General features: G+C 44.2%; 1 protein-coding gene across 2 annotated transcripts in view; it reads left to right on the top strand.

Annotated features, from left to right (window-relative positions):
- Positions 1–21,991, top strand: part of flt4 (fms related receptor tyrosine kinase 4) — a 225,652-nt gene that overhangs the window by 109,993 nt on the left and 93,668 nt on the right. The gene's annotated exons all lie outside the window — the stretch shown is intronic.

Raw genomic sequence — 21,991 nt, 5'->3', positions numbered from 1 at the left:
TCACAGGAGGCTCCCAAGCACTGAGGATGTCACCTAGACAGGGGACGAAACGTCTGCAACACAAATTCCCAGCTCGGCAAACAGAACCACAACGAGCACCCGAGCTACAAATCTTCTCACAAACTTTGAAGTATTATGTTGGGCTAAAAGGCTATTGACTTTAATTAACATAATTCTTTGAAGTTTGTAAACTGGTAGGATGTCTAAGAAGGTATTCAGCATGCTTTCCTTCATTGCTCACACCTTTGAGTACAGGAGTTGGAACATTACGCTGAGGTTGTACAGGATGTTGGTGAGGCCTCTCCTGGAGTACTGTGTCCAGTTCTGTTCATCCTGTTATAAGAAGGATATTATTAAGCTAGATGGGGTTCAGAAGAGATTTACCAGGATGTTGCTGGGAATGGAGGGCGTGAGTTATAAGGAGAGGCTGGATAGGCTGGGACTTGTTTCACTGGAGCGTAGGAATTTTCAGGGGTGACCGTATGGTGGTTTATAAAATCATGAGTGGCATAGATAATGTGAATGGCCTGTGCTTTTTTTCCCTACAGAGGGGCATTTCAAAACTAAGTGGCATATTTTTAAGGTAAGAGGGAAAAGATTTTAAAAAGACATGAGGGGTAACTTTTTTTGCACAGAGAGTGGTTTGTGTGTGGAATGAAGTTCCTGAGGAAGTGGTGGTACAGTTACAATGTTTAAAAAACATTTGGATAAATACATGGATAGGAAATGTTTGGAGAGACATGGGCCAGGAGCAGGCAGGTGGGACTAGTTTAGTTTGGGAGTATGGTCAGCATGGACTGGTTGGACCAAAGGATCTGTATCCATGCTGTATGACTCTATGACACTATAGCTATCTTGCGATCTTGATAGCCACAACTGGAATTTTGCCCCTGGGTTGCTGATGACTCTGTCTTTCTGCTGTCCCTGATCCCTCCGTGATTCTGTTGGGAAAAGGACTTTCACCCTTTGCAATATCCTGTATTTATTCTGCAGGAGTGAATATTATTCTCCGTCCCCAGACTGGTAATAATTCATGGGACCGAGTCATACGCTCGGAGCGATGCTCAGCTTTTGTTTGGCAATCTGCCATTGGCTTGTTTAAGTTTCCAGACCCCAGCAGAAAATTGTAGTTTCTGTAATAACTTGTCCGAATTTTGAGGCCAACTTTTTCAATGCGTTTATATCAAAAAATATTCTCCTTCTGAATAAACAGGAAACAGGTGTCCCACTGTAAGTGTGAAAAATGTACACGCCCTGAGAGCACATAAGCTATATCATTCACTGTCAAAGCCAGTTCAAATATTTCACTTGCACTAACTGAGGAACATAGGAACTAGGATCCAGATCAGGACTTCCCAATAAGTAAGGATGCTGCATCAAATTAGTTTGGACCATTCCAATGAAACCCCAGATCGGCAAAACCTCCCCTTATTTGGAGAGAATGTGGGAATGGGCCTCTTGTTTTTCTTTCCCCCACTCAGATCAAAGCTGGACGGGAGGGGAAACTGTGAGAAGGGTGCACAGGAGTTCCAGTGCAATTTGAAGAAACTCAAAGAGTGGGTAAATGCATGGCAGATGAAGGATAATGGGGACACATGTGAGGTTATCCACTTTGTGAACAAAACCCAAGAAGGCAGGTTATTGGCTAAATGGTGATAGTTTGGGAAAGGGAAGGTGCACAGAGACATGATTGTCCTCATGCACCAGTCTGGGAAAGGAAATGTCTGAGTACCGGAGGTGATGAAGAAGCAAATGGTACGTTGGCCTTCATAGTGAGAGGATTTGAGCAGAGGAGCAGGGATGTCTTGCTGCAATTGTATAGAGTGTTGGTGAGACCAAGTCTTAGTGTCTTTGTCTGAAGCACTGTTCTTTATATAGAGGGACAGCAGCAAAGGTTCAGCAGACTGATTCCTGGGATGGCAGGACTGGCGAATGAGGAGTGGTTGTCTCGGTTAGCTTTATATTCACTGGAATTCCGAAGAATGAGGGTGGATCTCATAGAAATGTAAAAAATTCTAAAAAGAAAAAGAAAGACGAGAAGCAGGAAGGAAGTTCGTGATGGCGGGAGAGTCCAGACCATGTGTAACACTTTAAGGATAGCGGGTAATCCATTTAGGATTGAGATGAGGAGAAATGTCTTCACCCAGAGAGTGGAAGTCATTACCACAGAAAGCAGTGGAGGCCAAAAAAATTGCATCTTTCCAAGAAGTTAGATATAGCGCTTAGGGCTAAAGGGAATATGACGGAAGGCAGGAACTTCTATGGAGCTTTTCTTAATTTGTTTTACTGAGCTGGATGATGAGCCATGATCATATCGAATGGTGGAGAAGGCTTGAAGAGCTGAATGGCCCACTCCTTCTCCGATTTTCTATGTTTCCACCTGTGCTCAACTCCATTGATCTGCGAACGTGTTGGAACTGCAACAGTCAAATATTCAGTCATAGACATTTATAGCTAAAAGTACACAAGCTATGAAACATGGATCCTTTATCATTTCTTTGTAACAAACACCCTCTGATTATGAATGTGTGTATGGTAGTATCAAGTAGGCAAAATGCATAATTTGGAGACACCAGTGTTGGACTAGGGTGTACAAAATTAAAAATCACACAACACCAGGTTATAGTCCAACAGGTTTATTTGGAAGCACTAGCTTTCAGAGCGCTGCTCCTTCATCAGGTGGTTGGGCAATCTTATTCTCCAGAACCACCTGATGAAGGAGCAGCGCTCTGAAAGCCAGTGCTTCCAAAAACCTGTTGGACTATAACCAACAAAATGCACAGTGTAATTTTCAACACACGACAATCTCTACCTTTGCTCCATGTGGTTTAGCATTATTGATCATTATCATTTTATTCTTTATCCCAGCAACCACCACCTTCTGGGAGATACAGCTCCTGATTTCCCCTGCACTTTCTGAGATACTTTGCTTGCTGATCTCACTTTTGCAGGGCCCAGCTTCAATTTAAAAGTTACAGCCAAACAATAGCAGCAGGTTATACTGAGGTGGCGTGTTTAACTGAATGAGATGTCCCACTTCACAGGAGCATTATAAAACATGGTATATCACTGAGTTACTTCAAGAGATATTTGGTCAGATGGTCAAGTACCCAGTCAAAGAGGTCGGTTATCAGGAGTACTTTCCTGAAGGAAAAGTATATGGAGAATCGAAGAAGTATAGGAAGGGAATTTCAGAGCTTGGAGTCTAAGCAACCGAAAACGCTCACCATGAGTGGGATACTCAAGAGGCCAGACGAGAAGACAGCAGGTCTTTGGGAGGGTTGTGGGCTGGATGAAATGACAGAGATATGGAGGGGTGGAGCAATTTGAATTTTCTTTTCTTTAAATATTTTTAAAATATACTTTATTCATAAAAAAATCTTTGCATACATACATTGTTATAGAAGTTGTTCAATTATGTGCAGGTTTATACCAAGTAAATAAGCAAAAACTTGGACTTTGTCTCTATCCAGAAAACCAGAAATCACTCTTATACATGCAATACTAATATTTACATATATTTGAGGCACTGGGAGGGTCCGATAACTGAACCCCCATGTACCTTCAGCAGGAAGACCTCAGACAGTGGCCTTTCTCCTCTGTGCCTTGGCAGCAGCTGCCCGAAGCTTTAGAGTGTTCCTCAGCACGTAGTCCTGGACCTCGGAATGTGCCATTCTGTAATTTTCATTCTGCATTCTGTCCGGCTGTACAGGACATTGGTTAGGCCACTTTTGGAATATTGTGTGCAATTTTCGTCTCCTTCCTATCGGAAGGATTGGTGAAACTTGAAAGGGTTCAGAAAAGATTTACAGGGCTGTTGCCAGGGTTGGAGGATTTGAGCTATAGAGAGAGGTTGAATGGGCTGGGGCTATTTTTCCTGGAGCGTCAGAGGCTGAGGGTGATCTTGTAGAGGTTTACAAAATTATGAAGGGCATGGATAGGGTAAGTAGGCAAAGTCTTTGTCCTGGGGTGAGGGAGTCTAGAACTAGATGGCATACGTTTAGGATGAGAGGGGAAAGATATAAAAGAGACCTAAGGGGCAACTTTTTCACACAGAGCGTGGTGCATGTATGGAATGAGCTGCCAGAGGAAGTGGTGGAGGCTGGTACAATTGCAACATTTAAAAAGCATCTGGATGGGTATATAAATAGGAAGGGTTTAGAGGGATATGGGCTATCTGCTGGCAAATGGGACTAGGTTATGTTAGGATATCTGGTCAGCATGAACGAGTTGGACTGAAGAGTCTGTTTCCGTGCTGTACATCTCTATGACTCTATTACCCTGGTTGTACCTATGTAAGACATGATTTGCCTCAATAGCACACAAAGTAGTACTTATCTTGATACATATGATGTTAATAAATCAAATCCAATCAGATCAAAAGTTAATTTAGGTCAAAGAGCACAGGTGGACTCGGAGAACAGGGCTTGCTGTGAACATTCAGAAGTGGGAACTGGAATTCTGGGTGACCACAAGTTTCTGAAGAGTAGCATGTGGATGAGCAGCCATTAATGCATTATGGTAGTCAAGTCCAGAAGTAAAGAAGGCATGCTGAGATAGGGCAAAGTTGGGCAATGATACGAAGGTGGTCTTAAAGATGGCATCAGTATGAGATCAGTAGCTCATTTTCCCATTCTACACCAGTGGTCTGGACTGTCCCAGTCAACAGAATATTTTACCTCTACCCTAAAAAAACTCATGAATAATGGGGGACGTAGTGGCATAATGGTACTGGCCTACTAAGCAAAAGATTCAAGCTAATGCTGTCGGGATGTAGGTTGAAAGCTCACCATGGCAACTAATGGAATTGAAAGTTTAATGAACAATTCTGGAGTTGATACCTATTCTCACGCATTGAGATCATGTTCACTAGTGTCCTTTAGAGAATGAAATCTGCTGTCCTTACCAGTTTGACTGAGATGTGACTCCAGACCCATAGCAATGTGGTTGACTTTTCATTCACTCGTGGGACACGAGTGTCGCTGGCTTAGCCAGCATTTACTGCCCATCCCTAGGCACTCCTGAGAAGGTGCTGGAGATGTGCCTAGACCCACACTGCCCTTAGGGAGGGAATTCCAGGATTTTGACTCAATGACAGTGAAAGAATGGCAATGTATTTCCAAGTCTGGATGGTGAGTGGCTTGGAGGGGAACTTGAAGGTGATAGTGTTCCCTTGTTCTTCTAGATGGACGTGATTATGAGTTTGGAAGAGGCTGTAAAGGGTTTTTGGTGAATTTATGCGGTGCATTTTGTAGATAGTACACACTGCTGGTACTGAGCATTGGTGACAGAGGGAATGGATGCTTGTGGATGTGGTGTCAACCTAGCAGGCTGCTTTGGCCTGGATGGTGTCGAGCTTCTTGAGTGTTGTTGGAGCTACACTCATCAGGCAAGTGGGGAATATTCCATCACTCTCCTGCCTTCTACCTAATAGATGGTGGACAGGCTTTGAGGAGTCAGGAGGTGAGTTACTTGCCGCAGTATTCCTAGCTTCTGACCAATTATTATAGCCACTGTATTTATATGGTGAGTACAGTTAAGTTTCTAGTCAATGGTAACCCCAAGGATGTTGACAGTGGGACAATTCAGTGATAGTAATGTGATTGATAGTCATGGGATTGTGGATAAATTTATTTTACAGACAGTAATTGACTCACATTTGTGTGGCGTTAATGTTACTTGCCACTTGTCAGTCTAAACCTGAATATTATCCAGATCTTGTTGCATTTGAACAGTATCTTAGGGGTCACGAATGGTGCTGAATATTGTGCAATGTGGCAATGAACTAAACATTCAAATAAAAACAAAGAAGTATTTTCTGCTCTGCAGAACTGAAACCCCATTATTTGTCTAATCTGGTTTCATTTGATTTCATCTGATGGAAGTTTTTTTTAAGTGCTGAAAAGAGTCTCATCAAGTCACTTTTCAGTCTTGTTGTTTTACATTTTGAACATTTGATTTTGTTAGTGACCCTTTAAGGGACTGGCACACTCTGATCCAGATTAATTTTGTTTAATTTGATGGTGTTGATTTAAATCACTTTAAAAGAACTCCATGATAAAGAAAACAAAATCCTCAATAGGATCACCCTCAAAGCAAGGCAATATTTACCAACTTTGAGCAGCTTCATAACAACATAGAATTTTACAGTATGGAAGGAGGCCATTCAACCCACAATGTCTGTACCAGGTCCCAAAAGAGGTACCCAGCTAGTCCCATTCTTCATCCCTACCTCCATAGCCCTCTAAATCTATCACTTTCAAATATATATCCTGCTCACTTTTCAATCCTCCTCTGGAATCTACCTCCACCACTCTCCCAGACAGCGCATTCTAAACCCTGTCAATTCTCTGAAAGAAATTACGCCTCACCTCATTCCGAGCTCCCTTGCTGACAATCTTGAAATTGTGACCCTTAGTTACTGACATACCAAACAGAACATTCTTCTTTACCCCGTCAAATTTGCTTATAATTTTAATCCCCTCAATAAAGTCACCTCATAATCTTCTCTGCTCCAAGAAGACTAAGCCCAAATTCTCTAACCTTTCCTTATAAATAAAATCCTTCATTCCTGGTATAATTTCTAGTAAATGTCCTTTGCACTCTCTCCAGGGCTGTAACATCCTTCCTTAAATAAGATGCCCAGAACTGGACACAATATTCCAAATGTGGTCTGACCAATGATTTATGGAGGTGAAACATCTCTTCCTTGCTTTTATACATATTGCCTCTATTTGTAAACCCAAGGATCCTATGAGCCTTCTTAACAACTGTTTCAGCTTGTCTGGCTGCCTTCAGAGAATCATGTACATGAACCGTGAGGTCCCTCTGCTCCTGTACTCCCCTCAGACATGTCCCATTGAGGCCTGTATTGTCTCTCTGCATTCCTTCTACCAAATATGCATTACCTCACATTGCTCTGCATTGAAATTCATCTGCCAGGTGTCTGGCCATTTGGCCAACTTGTCACTGTCCCTTTGAAGCTGCTCAGCATCATCCTCACAATTCGTTATTCTCCCTAGTTTAGCATCATCTGTATACTTAGAGATTTTGCCCTCAGCACCCACCATATAAATCAGAAAAAGTAAGGGTACCCACTGATACCTGGAGAACACCACTTTCAACTCCATCTCCAATCTCTCCCAACCCTCTGCTTCCTATCTTTTCAATTCCCAATCCATGCTGCCAAGGATCGATCAATCCCAAACATTTCTAATTCCCAACCAACTTGCCAGGTGGTACCAAATCAAATGCTTTCTGAAAGTACAAACATACAACATCCACAGCACTACCCTCTTCCACTGCCTGTGTCACCTTGTCACAGAACTCAATTAAATTTGTCAGGCATTGCCTGCCCTTGACAAAGCCATGTTGACTAGTATTAACTTATTTTTATCAAAGTGTATATTTACCTTATCCCAGATTATGGCCTCTACCAGTTTTCCCATTATTGATGGTAAGCTGGCAGGTCTGTGGTTAACTGGGTTACCCCATGTCCCTTTCTGACACAATAGTGTCACATTTACAGACCTCCAGATCCGCCCAGACCATTCCTGTGTTCAGAGAAGCCTAGAAAATGTCAGTCAATAGTTCTGCAACTTGCTCCCCTACCTCTCTCAGAAATCCAGATGCATCCCATTCAGGCCTGGAAACTTCTCTACCTGGAATACTGCCAGCCTTTTTAACAACTCTTCCTCATTTATCACTATACTGCTCAGTTGCTCAGGATTCCTGAAAAAGGGCTCATGCCCGAAACGTCGATTCTCCTGTTCCTTGGATGCTGTCTGACCTGCTGCACTTTTCTAGCAACACATTTTCAGCTCTGAGCTCCAGTATCTGCAGTCCTCACTTTCTCCCAGTTGCTCAACACCCACATTTTCAACTGGGCCATTGACATCATTTTCTAATTTAGTAAAGACAGAAGCGACATAGTATTTTGTACCTCTTCCATACTCTTTGCTTCAATGAGTAGCTTACCTTGTTCCTTATGGGCCCAATTCTATCCTTCACTAATCTTTTACAGTTAATATATTTAAAGAATATTTTACTATTTGTTTTAGTGCGGCCTGCCATCCTTTCCTCATGTTTCCTCTTAACTTTCCTTATTCCAGCCACAGGCCTTTGTCTCTGTTTGAAATATTCTGGATGTAGGTTTGCACGCTGAGCTAAAGGTTCGTTTTCAGACATTTCGTTACCCTACGAGGTAACATCATCAGTAAGCCTCCGAATGGAGCATTGGTGGTGTAGCCCACTTTCTATTTATATGTTTGAGTTTCCTTGGGTTGGTGATGTCATTTCCTGTGGTGACATCATTTCCTATGGTGATGTCATGTCATGTTCTTTTTCTCAGGGGGAGGTAAATGGGATCCAAGTCAATGTATTTGTTGATAGAGTTCTGGTTGGAATGCCATGCTTCTAGGAATTTTCGTGCATGTCTCTGTTTGGCTTATCCTAGGATGGATGTGTTGTCCCAGTCAAAGTGGTGTCCTTCCTCATCCATATGCAAGGATACTAGTGAGAGTGGGTCATGTCCTTTTGTGGCTAGTTGATGTTCATGTATCCTGGTGGTTAGTTTTCTGCCTGTTTGTCCAATGCAGTGTTTGGTACAGTTCTTGCACGGTATTTTGTAAATGACATTAGTTTTGCTTGTTGTTTGTATAGGGTCTTTGTACGGTGACGAAACGTCCGAAAATGAACCTTGCAGCTCAGCGAGCAAACCTACATCCAGAACCTCAACCTGAGCTACAAATCTTTTCAAAACATGAGATATTCTTTCTGATTTCTATTGCCTTAAGTAGAATGCTGAGTTTTCTCCTGGTAGCATGGCCAATATCATCTATCATCACTGAAAACAGTGATATTTTCTAATCATCATCTCTTTACTGTTTGTGAGAATTAACTGCCAAGGCAGTAACAGTGATTACAATTTAGAGGTGCTTTATTGGCATTAGGCAACTTTCTAAGATTATGAAAGTAATCAAATAAATTTAGTCCTTCTTTTATTACCAATAGCTTCCTGCATTCAGTCTAGTCCATTGGTGTCCTTCCAAAAACTTTCTACCATCCAGAAGACATAAGTCAAGAGTGTGTTGGAGTAATCCCGACTTGCCTGGATGAGGGCAGTTGCAGCTCCTACAGCACTCAAGAAACATGGCATCATCCAGGTCAAAGTAGCCCTCTTCATTGCCACCCCATCCATCAATTTAAACATTCACTGCTTGTGCCTTGAGTGCACATTGTCTTTAGTACCATCTGGTCTTCTGTAGCATCTTATACAGCAAACATTTACTGGATTGATTCCTGAGAATGAGAATGTTGTTCTATGATTAAGGATTAAGTGAATCGGGCCTATATTTTCTGGAGTTCAGAAGAATGAAAGGTGTACTTATTGAGACGTACAGATTTTGGGAGGGTCTCGACTGGGCAAGCATTGAGAGGGTCTTTCCTCTGGCCAGAGAATCTATAGAAAGGGAACAAAATCTCAGAATAAGGGGCTAACCATTGAAGGCTAAGATGATTAGAAATGTCTTCAATCATAGTGTTGTGAACCTTTGGAATTCTGTATCCCAGCAGGTTGTGAATGCTCCATTGTTGAATACGTTTAGACTGAGGTAAACAGATTTTAGTCGCTCAGGCAATCAAAGGGTGACACGAAAGTGGATTTGAAGTAGAGCAGCTCTGATCTTATTGAAATGTGGATGAGGCTTCAGGGTCCATATGGTACATTCGGCTCCTATTCCATATGTTTGCATAGCACAAGGGCAGTAAACGTATGGGAACACCATTCCTTCCAAGTCACAAACCATCCTGACTTGGAACTGTACAGGACATTCCTACACATCATTGGGTTAAAATCCTGGATCGAACAGCACAATGAGAACAGCTTCTATAGGCCTACTGTCAGAAGAAGCAAGAGTCTCAAACTTCATCATGCCAGTTTGCAAAGCCTCCCACATTACTAAGAAGGAAAGATTCATTTCCAGAGTGCTGTTGCAAGTGAGCTGATAGGAAGTTCACAGGGGTGTGGGAGAGGGTGGTTTTCACTTTTAGTTATGAAAACATTGAAATTGGGGAAATTGTTGTGTTTGAATGGGTGTGGTGAATGGAGCAGAAATATATCCAACCTGAGCTGGCAACATTGAATGGAACTGATGATTAGTCTGTTAAAGTTTCAGGTCTGAATAGTTGGCAATCAGTAAATAGTAAAGATTCCCAAAAGCCTTAATCTAAAGCTGAATCTTAACCCTTTGATGCTGAAATTCTTTGAATTATTTTTCCTGGATCTTTTCCGAAATCCAAAAAGCGACAACTATGTTTCTTAGCAATGAGGTACTTTCAACAATACGCTGGAAGGAGAAAGTGTTTTAGAACAGAAGCGTTCGTTAAAACAGGAAAAGACCTTTCAGCTTACCAAACTGTCTCCTTTATAATGATTTCAACCTCAACCTCATGGGCAGCACGGTGGCACAGTGGTTAGCACTGCTGCCTCACAGTGCCGGAGACCCGGGTTCAATTCCCGCCTCAGGCGACTGACTGTGTGGAGTTTGCACGTTCTCCCCGTGTCTGTGTGGGTTTCCTCCGGGTGCTCCGGTTTCCTCCCACAGTCCAAAGATGTGCGGGTCAGGTGAATTGGCCATGATAAATTGCCCGTGTGGACTTGTTGGGCCGAAGGGCCTGTTTCTACACTGTAAGTAATCTAATCTAATCTCACCCAGTCATTACAAGAACAATCGCATATTTCATAAATATACTGCCTGATGTGTTCTGGGCAATGAAGCTTGTAACATCCAACCTAGAGTCTGTGGTGTGAACTAATCCCAGCCAGAGCTATTTGGATTGGGATTAACTTCAGGTAAAAAAAATCAGGGAATTGCCTATTTAAGTCAGAAAACAGATGATGGGTCGAATCTTCTGCTTTTGGTGAAGTGTCAGTTTCAACGTCACGAGGCCTAAGGGATATCTCACCATGTCTGATCCCCCTTGCTTCATTAAGACCCCACCCTATAGCATCCCTCTTCCCTCCTTTAGATCCCTATCTCAACAGGTGCCTTTCCCAGAATGACTCACCACTCAGCAGATATCCGCCAAAAGATGTTTACTGCTTGTAACTCTAACACTGGACTTTTTCAGGTCAAAATTCTATTTGTCATCCTAATTCTTGATCTTCTTAACCTTCACGGTGTTTTTGTAGGTTTCACACACAAAAACAGACAGATCCTTCCATGCTGCACATTTTGCGAGTCTCTCTGTACTTAATAATAGCCTGCCTTTGGATAGTCCCAACCAAGCTGCATGGCCTCGCACTTTGCTATGTTAAACTCCATCTGTCAAGTCTTTGCTCACTCACTCAATCTATCTATATCCCTTTGCAGGTTCCTTTTGTCCACATCACAACATTCTCTCCCACCTATTTTTTAATATCAGAGGGCATTTGAGTGTGGGTCTGGAGTCACGTGTGGGCCAGGCTAGGTAAGGGCAGCAGTTTCCTTCCCTAAAGGACATTAGTAAATCAGATAGACAGCTTTTAACTGCACAGGCTGATGCTGGCAAGGTGGGGGTGGAAGGTGAGCTCCTTTCTAGGTTTCCTCACCCCATTTATGGGTGGCTTGCTGGCTCAGTGGTTAGCACTGCTGCCTCACAGCACCAGGGAGGGTTCTATTCCAGCCTCGGGTGACTGTGTGTGTGTGTGTGTGGAGTTTGCACATTCTCCCCATGTCTGCATGGGCTTCCTCCAGGTGCTCCGGTTTCCTCCCACAATCCAAAGATGTGCAGGTTAAGGTGAATTAACCATGCTAAATTGCACATAGTGTTCAGGGATGTGTAGGTTAGCTGCATTAGTCAGGGATAAATGTAGAGTAATAGGGTAGGGGAGTGGGTCTGGGTGGGTTACTCTTCAGAGGGTCACGCATAGGATCCATACTGTAAGATCCTATGATTCTCTATCAGAGGCAGATGGGGGCCTTGGTGCCCATCAAATCTGGCCCTAAGTGATTTTAGATAAATGGATGTACAGAATCACAGAACTGTTACATTGCAGAGGGAGGCCATTCAGCCCATTTTGGGCTGAGACCACATTTGGAGCACTCTTCAAATCAGCATCAATACCGACTGCCAATTTCCTGTTTGTTCCTCATACCCTTGCACATTATTCCTATCCAAATAATCATCCCAGTGGAATGCTTTGATTGAACCTGCCTCCAGTACATTTACAGGCTGTGCATTCCAGATCTTAACTATTCTTTGAGTGAAAATGGTTTTTCTTGCCACACATTTGCTACTTGTACAAATCACTGTAAATCTGCACCCTCTGGTCCTTGATGCTTATACATGAATGCCTTTGTGTGCGTGATGTCCATTACTGTGCAAATACCTCTATGAGTGTGTTTCACGGTGTGAGGAGCTGCAAAATGAGCCCTGGGAGATGCCCCTTGATTCTTCACGCCCATTGGATATGAAGAGTGAGTGAGCTCTGCATTGGGTGAGTAGTAGCTGGGAGCGGGACTCTCAGTTCCTGTGAGACTCGCCCCAAACCCTACCCCGACAGGAAATGACACCTTCAACAGGTGGAAAAGGTTTGGAGCTGGGACATCATGTTGCAGCTGTACAGGACGTTGGTGAGGCCACATTTGGAGCACTGCATATATTTCTGGTCGCTCTACTACAGAAAGGATATTATTAAACTAGAAAGAATGCAGAAAAGATTTACTCGGATTCTACCTGGACTGGAAGTTATAAGGAGTGTTTGGACAGACTGGGACATTTTTCCCTGGAGCATAGGAGACTCGGGGTGAACTCATAAATGTCTATAAAATCATGAGAGGCATAGATAAGCCAACAGCTGTTCCCCATGGTAGGGAAGTCTAAAGCTTAGAGGGCATTGGTTTAAAGTGAGAGGGGAGAGGTACAAAAGGGTCCAGAGGAGCAATTTGTTCACCTAGAGAGTGGTTAATGTCCTGCCTGAGGTAGTGGTGGAAGCGATACAGTTTTGCCATTGAAGAAACATTTAGACAGAGACATGGATGGGATAGGTATAGAGGAATATGGACCAAAGCAGGTAACTGGGACTAGATTAGTTGTGAAAACAGGGCAGCATGGACCTATTTCTGTGCTGTAGACCCGTATGACTCTATGACTCTAAACATAAGCCCTGAACAGAAGCTCCAGGAGTCAGCAAGTATTAGTCTGAACAACAGGGGTCTGGGAAGCCACAGCCCCAAGCTGACATCGAAAACATCAACATTCCCCTCACTGCACTTTGTTATTTCAAGCCCTCACATTGTCTCCGTGTGGTGAGGGGATTCAACCGCCTGTTCCTCAGGCTGTTCCTCGCACAATCCAATTTCCTTTCAGCTTGCCTGAAGAAAGCCAAGAAAGCTAGTCCCAGAGCACCAGCTCTTCCGCCTGAACTTCACTTTCCACCACATTCCCAGATCAAAGCTCTTCCGAGAACTGGATCGGGCTATCCGTGGGGTACGAGGGCAAAATTCCCAAGAATATTGCACCTCAACAGGGGGAAAGTGCAAGGTATCCGAATTCAATTGAGAGTTTAGGGACTGTTGAATATGGAAAACAGTATTGACTGTTTGTGATTCCTTGATTTACATGAAGAGGTTAGAATGTTAAGAGGAAATTAAACTCTATTGTGACTCTTACTGAGCTTTGAAGTTTTGTAATTTCAGCCTAAGGGTTGTTTTAATCATGAAAGCACCGTTGGAGATTGTTTTCTGTGCCTCAACCAGACTGTCAGAAACTTACACAAGTGTAAACAAGGGTTGAGAATATCGAGGGGATGAGAAGGAGTAATGTTTGTCAAAACAGCGATAGCATATAAACTGTTTTAAAAGTAATAAAATGTCCCTAAGCACGACGTAATATTGAGCAAAACTTGACACTAAGCCATGTAAGGAGATATTAAAACACAAGGCAGGGTGGCACGGTGGCTCAGTGGTTCACACAGCTGTTTCATAGTTACAGGAATCTGGGATCAATTCCATCCTTGGGTGACTGCGTGGAGTTTGCACATTCTCCCCGTGTCTGCGTGGGTTTTCTCTGGGTGCTCCGGTTTCCTCCCACAGTTCAACAATGTGCAGGTTAGATGGACTGGCCGTGTTAAATTGCCCGATAGTGTGCAGGCTACGTGGATGAGTCATGGAAATTCAGGATTATGGGATAGGGTGCTGGGTCAAGGTGGGATGCTGGTTGGAGGCCAAATGGCCTGCGTCCACACCGTAGGGATTCTGTGATATCGGCGTCATCAGCTACTTTGGCATTTGTTACCCATTCCTAATTCCAGAATGCAGTTAAGAGTCAGCCATATTGCTTTGAGTCTGGAGTCACAGACCAGAGGAGGATGGCAGATTCTTTCCTTAAAGAGAGTAGTGAACCAGATGGGCTTTTCTTTTACCTGACACCATTTTCATGGTCTCCATTAGAATGTTAATTCCAGATTTTTATTGAATTCAAATTCCACCTGATGTGATTTGAACACAGGTTTCCAAGCATATTATCTGGCCCTCTGGATTAATAGTCTAGTGATAATGCCACTAGGTTTACACATTCTGGGTCTAGTCCAGTGATGTTACTATTATGTCACTGGTAATCATAATAAATTGCTGCTTTTCCCAATTGTAATTGGTACAACATTAATTGGTGCAGATAAATCTGAAGTGTCACATTTTGCTGACAAGAATGAGGAGGGGTAATACATTCTAACATTGGAAACAGAACAGTACAGCACAGGAACAAACTCTTCGGCCCACAATATTGTGCTGGACATGGCGCCAAATTTAACTAAGCCCTTCTGCCTGCCCTTGGTCCATATCCCTCCATTCCTTGTATATCCGTGTGCTTATCGAAAAGTCCCTTAAACACACTTCCGTGTTATAATTGTTCTTTCGAGGGAGGTGATGGCCTAGTGCTATCATCACTAAACTATTAATCCAGGAAACCCAGATAATGTTCTAGGGACACAGGTTCAAATCTCACCATGACAGATGGTAGAAATTGAATCCAATTAAAAATGAAGTCTGGAATTAAGAGTTTAATGATGACCATGAATCCATTGTCAATTGTCAGAAAAGCCCATTTGGTTCAATAATATCCTTTAAGGAAGGAAACTACCATCCTTACCTGGTCTGGCCTACATGTAACTCCAGACCCTCAGCGACGTCATTGACTCTTAACTGCCCTCTGGGGGTTTGGGGATGGGCAATAAACGCTGGCCCTGCCAGTGACGCCCTCATCCTGTGAAAGAATTTTAAAAAGTGTTAGAATTCCAAAGAGAGAGCATGAACACAGAAAGAACCAAATCTGTGATGTTAGCAGGACAGTTTGATTGGGCTGTTAGAAAAGCCTTTTACTTTGTCAAGTGAGGCATGGAGTACAATGGCAAGGAAGCTATAAACATTCGCCATAAATCACTGCAAGGCCTCAAGGTATTGTGAACAATTCTGAGTCTCACACTTTAAGAAGAATGTGGAGGTGACTGACTAAGATAGTAACAAGAGCTGAGCAATGTGGACAGTCTGGAGAAGGTAGGGTTGTGTTATTTAGTAGAAAATGATTTAATTTGATTTCAATCATCTTTCCAACTACAAAAGATGATGGACACACCGCAAATAATCATTCACATGGGGGGTTTTGATATGATGCATTTTTGCTGAAGTGTCCAATCCTGGAGAGGCAGGTCCCCACACAAATGCTGCACAGGTACCTACTAAGTGCCACTATGGATTGCTATTTCCAGCACAATCCTGTGTTGCCCAAGTTGCTGCAGCCACTGGTTATTGTAGTGGCACATGCCAGTCCACAGGAGGCAGTGCCACCTTCCTCTCGCGTCAGCTAGTGGCTCCCAGGCACAATGATCGATGTTTAGGTCCTTCATGTCACACTTGTGAGCTGCCTTGAAGCACAGCTTTGGCTGTCCTCCCATCTGCCTGTCTCCAGCTTCCTGACCATACAGAGAATCCTTGGGTTTGCGATGGTCTTCCATCCTGCAGACATGCTGCAGCTAATGAAATCTCCTCCCCTCCCGCCCACTTGCCCTCCCTGTTTGAGAAGTGCTAACAAACCTGGGAGGTCCACCTTTGAAAAGGCCGTCCTGCCAGGAGGTAGCCATATTGCACCTCAGACAGCAAAAATGGAAATGTCTGCAGTTCTTTTCTTGGTGCTGAAGGTCATCCACGTTTCACAGCCTTGAAAACACAGGCCTTATGAACAGCGTGGTCCTCAAGGTTAGCTTTGTGTTATTCCATTCCAATTTGTGGGTTGACCAAAGATTGGAGCTGCTTTCCGAATGCACGCCTCAAATTCACCATCAAGGCACAGATTGCCATAATGGACCCAAGCGACCAAATTTTACTAACCACTTGCAGGAGGATGTTGTTTAGCATGATTGGGGCAGAGATGCAACAAACTGTCCCATTCATTTCTTTGATGTATACAGTGAGGGAGAAAAGTGAGGTGGACCTTATAGAAATTCATAAAATCATGAGGGGCATAGACAAGATGAATATCCAAGGTCTTTTTCCCAGGGTAGGGGAGTCTAAAATGAGAGGGCATTGATTTAAGGTGAGAGGGTAAAGATTTTAAAGGGGCCTGAGGGGTGCAGGTTGGGAGGTGATGGTCATAGGTCAGTGGGGAGAGTGGAGCAGATAGGTGGGAAGGAAGATGGGACAGGTAAGACAGGTCATAAGGGTGGTGCTGAATTGGAGGGTTGGATCTGGGATGAGGTGGGGGTGGTGGAGAGATTTGGAAACTCCTATTTTAAGGACCACAATTTCCCCTCCCATGTGATCAACAATGCCCAACAGTGCATCTCGTCCACTTCCTGCACCTCCGCCCTTGAATCCCACCCTCCAATTGCAACAAGGATAGAATCCCTCTGGTCCCCACCTTCCATTCCCACTAATTTCTGGAAACTTTGTATCATCCTCCCACCATTTCCGCCATCTACAATCAGACCCCACCACCAGAAATATATTTCCCTCCCCCACCCTATCTGCATTCCGCAGAGACCATTCCCTCCATGACTCTCTCATTAGATCTACACCCTCCACCAACCCATCCTCCACACTTGGCACCTTCCCTTGCTGCTGCAGGAAGCGTAAAACCTGCTCCCAAACCTCCCCCCTCACCTCCATCCAAGGCTGCAAAGGACCTTTGCACATCCAGCGGAGATTTCCCTGCACATGCACCTACTTCATCTGCTGTGTCTGTTGCTCTCGGTGTGGTCTCCTCTACATCAGGGAGACAGGACACCAACCCACGGAACATTTCACGGGAACATCTCTGGGACACACACACACCAAACAATCCCACCTCCCTGTGACTGACCACTTCAACTCCCCCTCCCATTCTGCCAAGGACATGCAAGTCCTGGGCCTCCTCCAACATCAAATCCAAGCCACCCGACAACTGGAGGAAGAACGTCTCATCTTCCACCTTGGGACCCTTCAACCACACGGCATCAACATGGACTTCACCAGTTTCTGAATCTCCCCTCCCTCCACCTCATCCCAGATCCAACCCTTCAATTCATCATTGCCCTCTTGAACTGTCCCATCTGTCCATCTTCCTTCCCACCTATCCACTCCACCCTCCCAACCAACCTATCGCTATTAACCTCCATCTTGCATCCACCTATCGCCTTCCCAACTACCTCCCCAGCCCCACCCCCACAGCATTCCTCCTCCACATTCCTGATGAAGGGCTTATGCCCGAAACGTCGACTCTCCTGCTCCTTGGATGCTGCCTGACTTGTTGTGCTTTTCTAGCGCCACATTTTTTGACAATTGTAGAACTTGCCATGTTGTCTAGGGTGGAGGTAAAAGTCTTCCATATCCACTGGGAAAATGAAGATCATGAAGTTACTCAACAGATAGAAATCTAGTGCATCACCCTGTTTCCTCCATTCTTCACTCTGAAGATGTCAGAAGTGAAACTGTGCAGTACAGTGCACCTAGTCAAGGAAGGAGCAGGTCAGAATCCGGGATTCTAGTGGACAACCAGTTTTCCCCAAACCTGGTAGAGTTCTGTCCTGTTGACGGTGCTGAATTCTTTAGTGAGACCTTCGAGGGTAAGATAGGGGTATATCCTATTCACAACTATAAATAACACTTTATAAAACTGTCTCACACACAGGCACAAGGGTTTATTGGCCTTTTTTATCATTGTATAATTCTTGCCCCGTCACTGTCCAATGACTATTGTCGCAAAGTGAGAGTGTGAGGGGTGGATCAGGCCCAGTCAAAAAGCTGAAAGGGCTTTTGCCCAAAACATTGATTTTCCTGCTCCTTGATGCTGCTTGACCTGCTGTGCTTTTCCAGCACCACCTAATCTTGACCCCGGTCAAATAGCTGCAACTGTTCAGATACCAGAGGGCAATGGTTCATACGCAGTCAAAGAACAAAGAAAATTTACAGCCCAGGCCCTCCAAACCTGTGCCGATCCAAATCCACTGTCTAAACCTATCGCCCAATTCTTAAGGATCTCCTCCCTGTGCTCTCCACCTACTCATGCATCTGTCCAGATGTGCCTTAAATGAATCTACCGTGCCTGCCTCTACTACCTCTGCTGGCAACGCATTCCAGGCACCTACCACCCTCAGTGTAAAGTCAAAGGTCAGAAAGATTACACAGATTTGGGGATGGAGAATAATGTGGGTAGGAGTGATACAGAAAGCAGATTGGTTTAAAATGTGATCAGCAATCACTTGCATTTATGTCGCCTATTTAAAATGGATGAAGGAGCTTCATGGGAACATTATCAGACAAAATCTGACTCAGACCCACATTCAGAGACAGTGATGGCCCAAATGATTAGCCAAAGCAGTAAGTGTTAGGAAGCATCTTAAAGGAAATGAACAAGGTGTCAAGATTTACTGAGGAAATTCCAGGGCCTATCCAGAGGAAGGAAGAGCCACCAGTGGAGTGATGAAGGTCAGGAATGTTCAAGAGGCCACAACTGGGAGGGATGCAGCGACCCTGGAGTGTTTCCAGGTTGGAGGAGGTTCCAGGAGTTGGAAGGCTGGTAAGGCCATGAAGGGAGGTAAATTTTTAAAAAGCATGTTTAGAAAACGTTTCACATTCATTAACAAATCCATCGGGTGGTGTTGACTACGTTCTTTTCCTGAAAGAGGAGACAGAAGCTTCAGGCCTTGTGCATAGGTCCAGCCCAGGAAAGTGGGCAGTGACAGAGGGAGTGAACTGGGTGACGACGGATGGAGGAAGGTGGATTTAAAAAAGTTCTTTGCCTATCTGTTGAATCTCAGTGTGCAATCCGAATTATGAAAACAAAAGTCACGGGCACAACTGTGCTCAGTCACAGGAAGCTCCAGCCATGTGTTTGTACAAGGAACAGAGCTATGTCCTTGTCAGGGTCCCTGAGGAACCGTTGACGGGATATCGTCCTTCCCCATTTTGTTTACAGAGCTTCACTGTCAAGCTGCAACTTGGATCCTGTACCAAAAGAAGAGAAAGGAAACAGAATGATATTTTCTGCCAGGAGAGGGAAATTGAATCTCGAGTCCAAGAATGGTCTTATTGTATGTTTCCTAAAGTCATTGACAAAACAGATTTTTTTTTTGTGTTGTTTGGTACAGTTTGACACAGAGAGCAGACTACCCCCATGCCTAACAACACGCAACAGAAACTCTCATTTTCTCAGCTGTTTTGTTGCAATCCTATTACTTTTCGAAAATCATTTTGGGAATGGGACCATTGGTCGCCTTCAGTGCCCCGCGCGGTGGGCAGTCATTAGAACTACATTGTTGGCTTGATGCCAGCTGAATGGCTTGAACGGCCATTTTGGAATAATAACTAAGTGTCAGTCACATTGGTGAGGGCACAGAGTTACATATAACTCCAGACTGGGGGAGGGAGGGGGGGTGTTGAGATGCTGCTCTCCTTCCCTAGAAAACATCCCCAAACCAATTGAGCTTTTTCAAGAATCTGACAGTCTCACGGTCAAATTTGCCTGGACCAACTTTTTTTACTTCCAGGTTTCCTTTTCAAAATGGAATCAGATTTTCAAGCTGCCATGAGTCGTAGAATCATAGAGATGTACAGCACGGAAACAGACCCTTCAGTCCAACTCATCCATGCTGACCAGACATCCCAACCTAATCTAGTCCCATTTTCCAGCACTTGGCCCATATCCCTCTAAACCCTTCCTTTGCATATACCCATCCAGATGCCTTTTAAATGTTGTAATTGTACCAGCCTCCACCACTTCCTCTGGCAGCTCATTTCATACTCGCACCATCCTCTGCTTGAAAACGTTGCCCTGTAGGTCCCATTAATATCTTTCCCCTCTCATCTTAAACCTATGCCCTCTAGTCGTAGACTCCCTCACCCCAGGGAAAAGGCTTTGTCTACTTACCCTATCCATGTCCCTCATGATTTTATAAACCTTTATAAGGTCAATTGAACCTGTGTTCTCAGCAAGCTCAGGTATTTGGGTTTAACGAGGCCTCTGGATTATTCATCAAGTGACAGAACCACAACATGCATCAACCTGCTCATTTGCCTTGTTTCTTACCAATACGCAGAGGGTATGGATTCAAAAATCTCTTAAAGTGCGGGAAAGTTGGGGAAGACGATTGTGAAAAATGTATGGGGCAGCATTGTATTGGACAACCTGCTCTTCACCCAGCTCCCAGTTCAAAGGTCAGGGTAGAACCTGCCCTTGATCCTGACCATCAGGCTCTGAAATGAGTTAATGCTGGGGACAGCATGATTTGCTCTGAGGTGAGACTTTTGCCCCTTTCTCAGGAGGAAGCCCCTGCCCTCGAGAGTTGTTGATTGCCTAGCAGCTCGACAGAACAATGTCACTGATTGCCAAGACTGGGACTACAAGCAAGCCCCACTGCTAAGGAGCCTAGACTGATGGGTTGGTCCTTTTTAGTGTTGGGGTGAGGGAAATGAATGGTGATGAGCGGGACTGTGTCATGGGGGAGGGTTAAAGAAGGAATGACAATAGAGTGGGGGAGGCAGTGTCACTCCGATAGACCCGCAAAGGAAGTTCCCCATCTTCCTTGCCTGACCCCAATCCATGCAACTCACTGGATTGGCTTCCCCATCTCTGCCATCTCCCCAACCTGCGTAAATACTGGTGGAGGTAGGTTGAGGCCATTGAGTGAACATTTAAAGGGCTCAACAAGCCCAAGGGCAGATAATCTGCTCGACACCCCATCAAGTTTCTGGAAGGCGTTGGACACAGGGGGAAAGGCACCCACTGGATTTCACAGGCCCCTCCATGCCTCCAAACCCAGTGGCAGAAGGATGTTATGGTTTTGAAAGAATGCAGAACACATGTACTGGAGTGGGTCTAGGGGGATGAGGAGCTTCGGTGATGTGGAGAGAAAGGAGAACGTGACATCGAAACTGCGTGGAACGAGAGAAGCAAATAAGGAGATTTGACAAAAGATTCAAAATCATGACAAGTTTTGAGACAGAGACTTCTTGGAGAACTGTTTTCAGTTCTGAAAGGGTCACCAAGGCAGATTTAGAAAGACTGGCAAAAGAATCAGACAAAACATGGGGGAAAAAGATGAGCTCAGGACACTGTTGTGATCTGTAATGCACTGTTTGTGAGAGGTCATTGGATGTAGATGGAATTGAAACTATTGAAGAGATTGGATAAATATTGAAGGAAATGTGATCACAGGGCACTGGGGAAAGAGCAAACAACTGAGATTAACTTTCAGATAGGCGCAATCCATCCTCTTCCTTCAGCATTCTTCGGAATCTTTCCCTTCCCAGGTCCTCTGCACTGTACAACTCCCTGTTCTCACCTCCTCCCTACTGCCTCCATTATTCCTTCAGGCAGAGGGAATCTTTGTGTCTGTCAGTACCTTTAAACATTGGAAAAAACCAAGAATGACAGGGCACACATATGAGGTAATTTACGAAAGAAGCAAATGTGATGTGAGAAAAAAACAATTCCTTCGTTCAGTGAGTACTTTGGGTCTGGAATGCATTCCTGGGAATAC

This window comes from Chiloscyllium plagiosum, chromosome 14, assembly GCF_004010195.1.
Source record: "Chiloscyllium plagiosum isolate BGI_BamShark_2017 chromosome 14, ASM401019v2, whole genome shotgun sequence".
NCBI lineage: Eukaryota > Metazoa > Chordata > Chondrichthyes > Orectolobiformes > Hemiscylliidae > Chiloscyllium > Chiloscyllium plagiosum.
The sequence above is the reverse complement of the archived record's forward strand: the minus strand, read 5'-3'. Positions and strand labels throughout refer to the sequence as shown.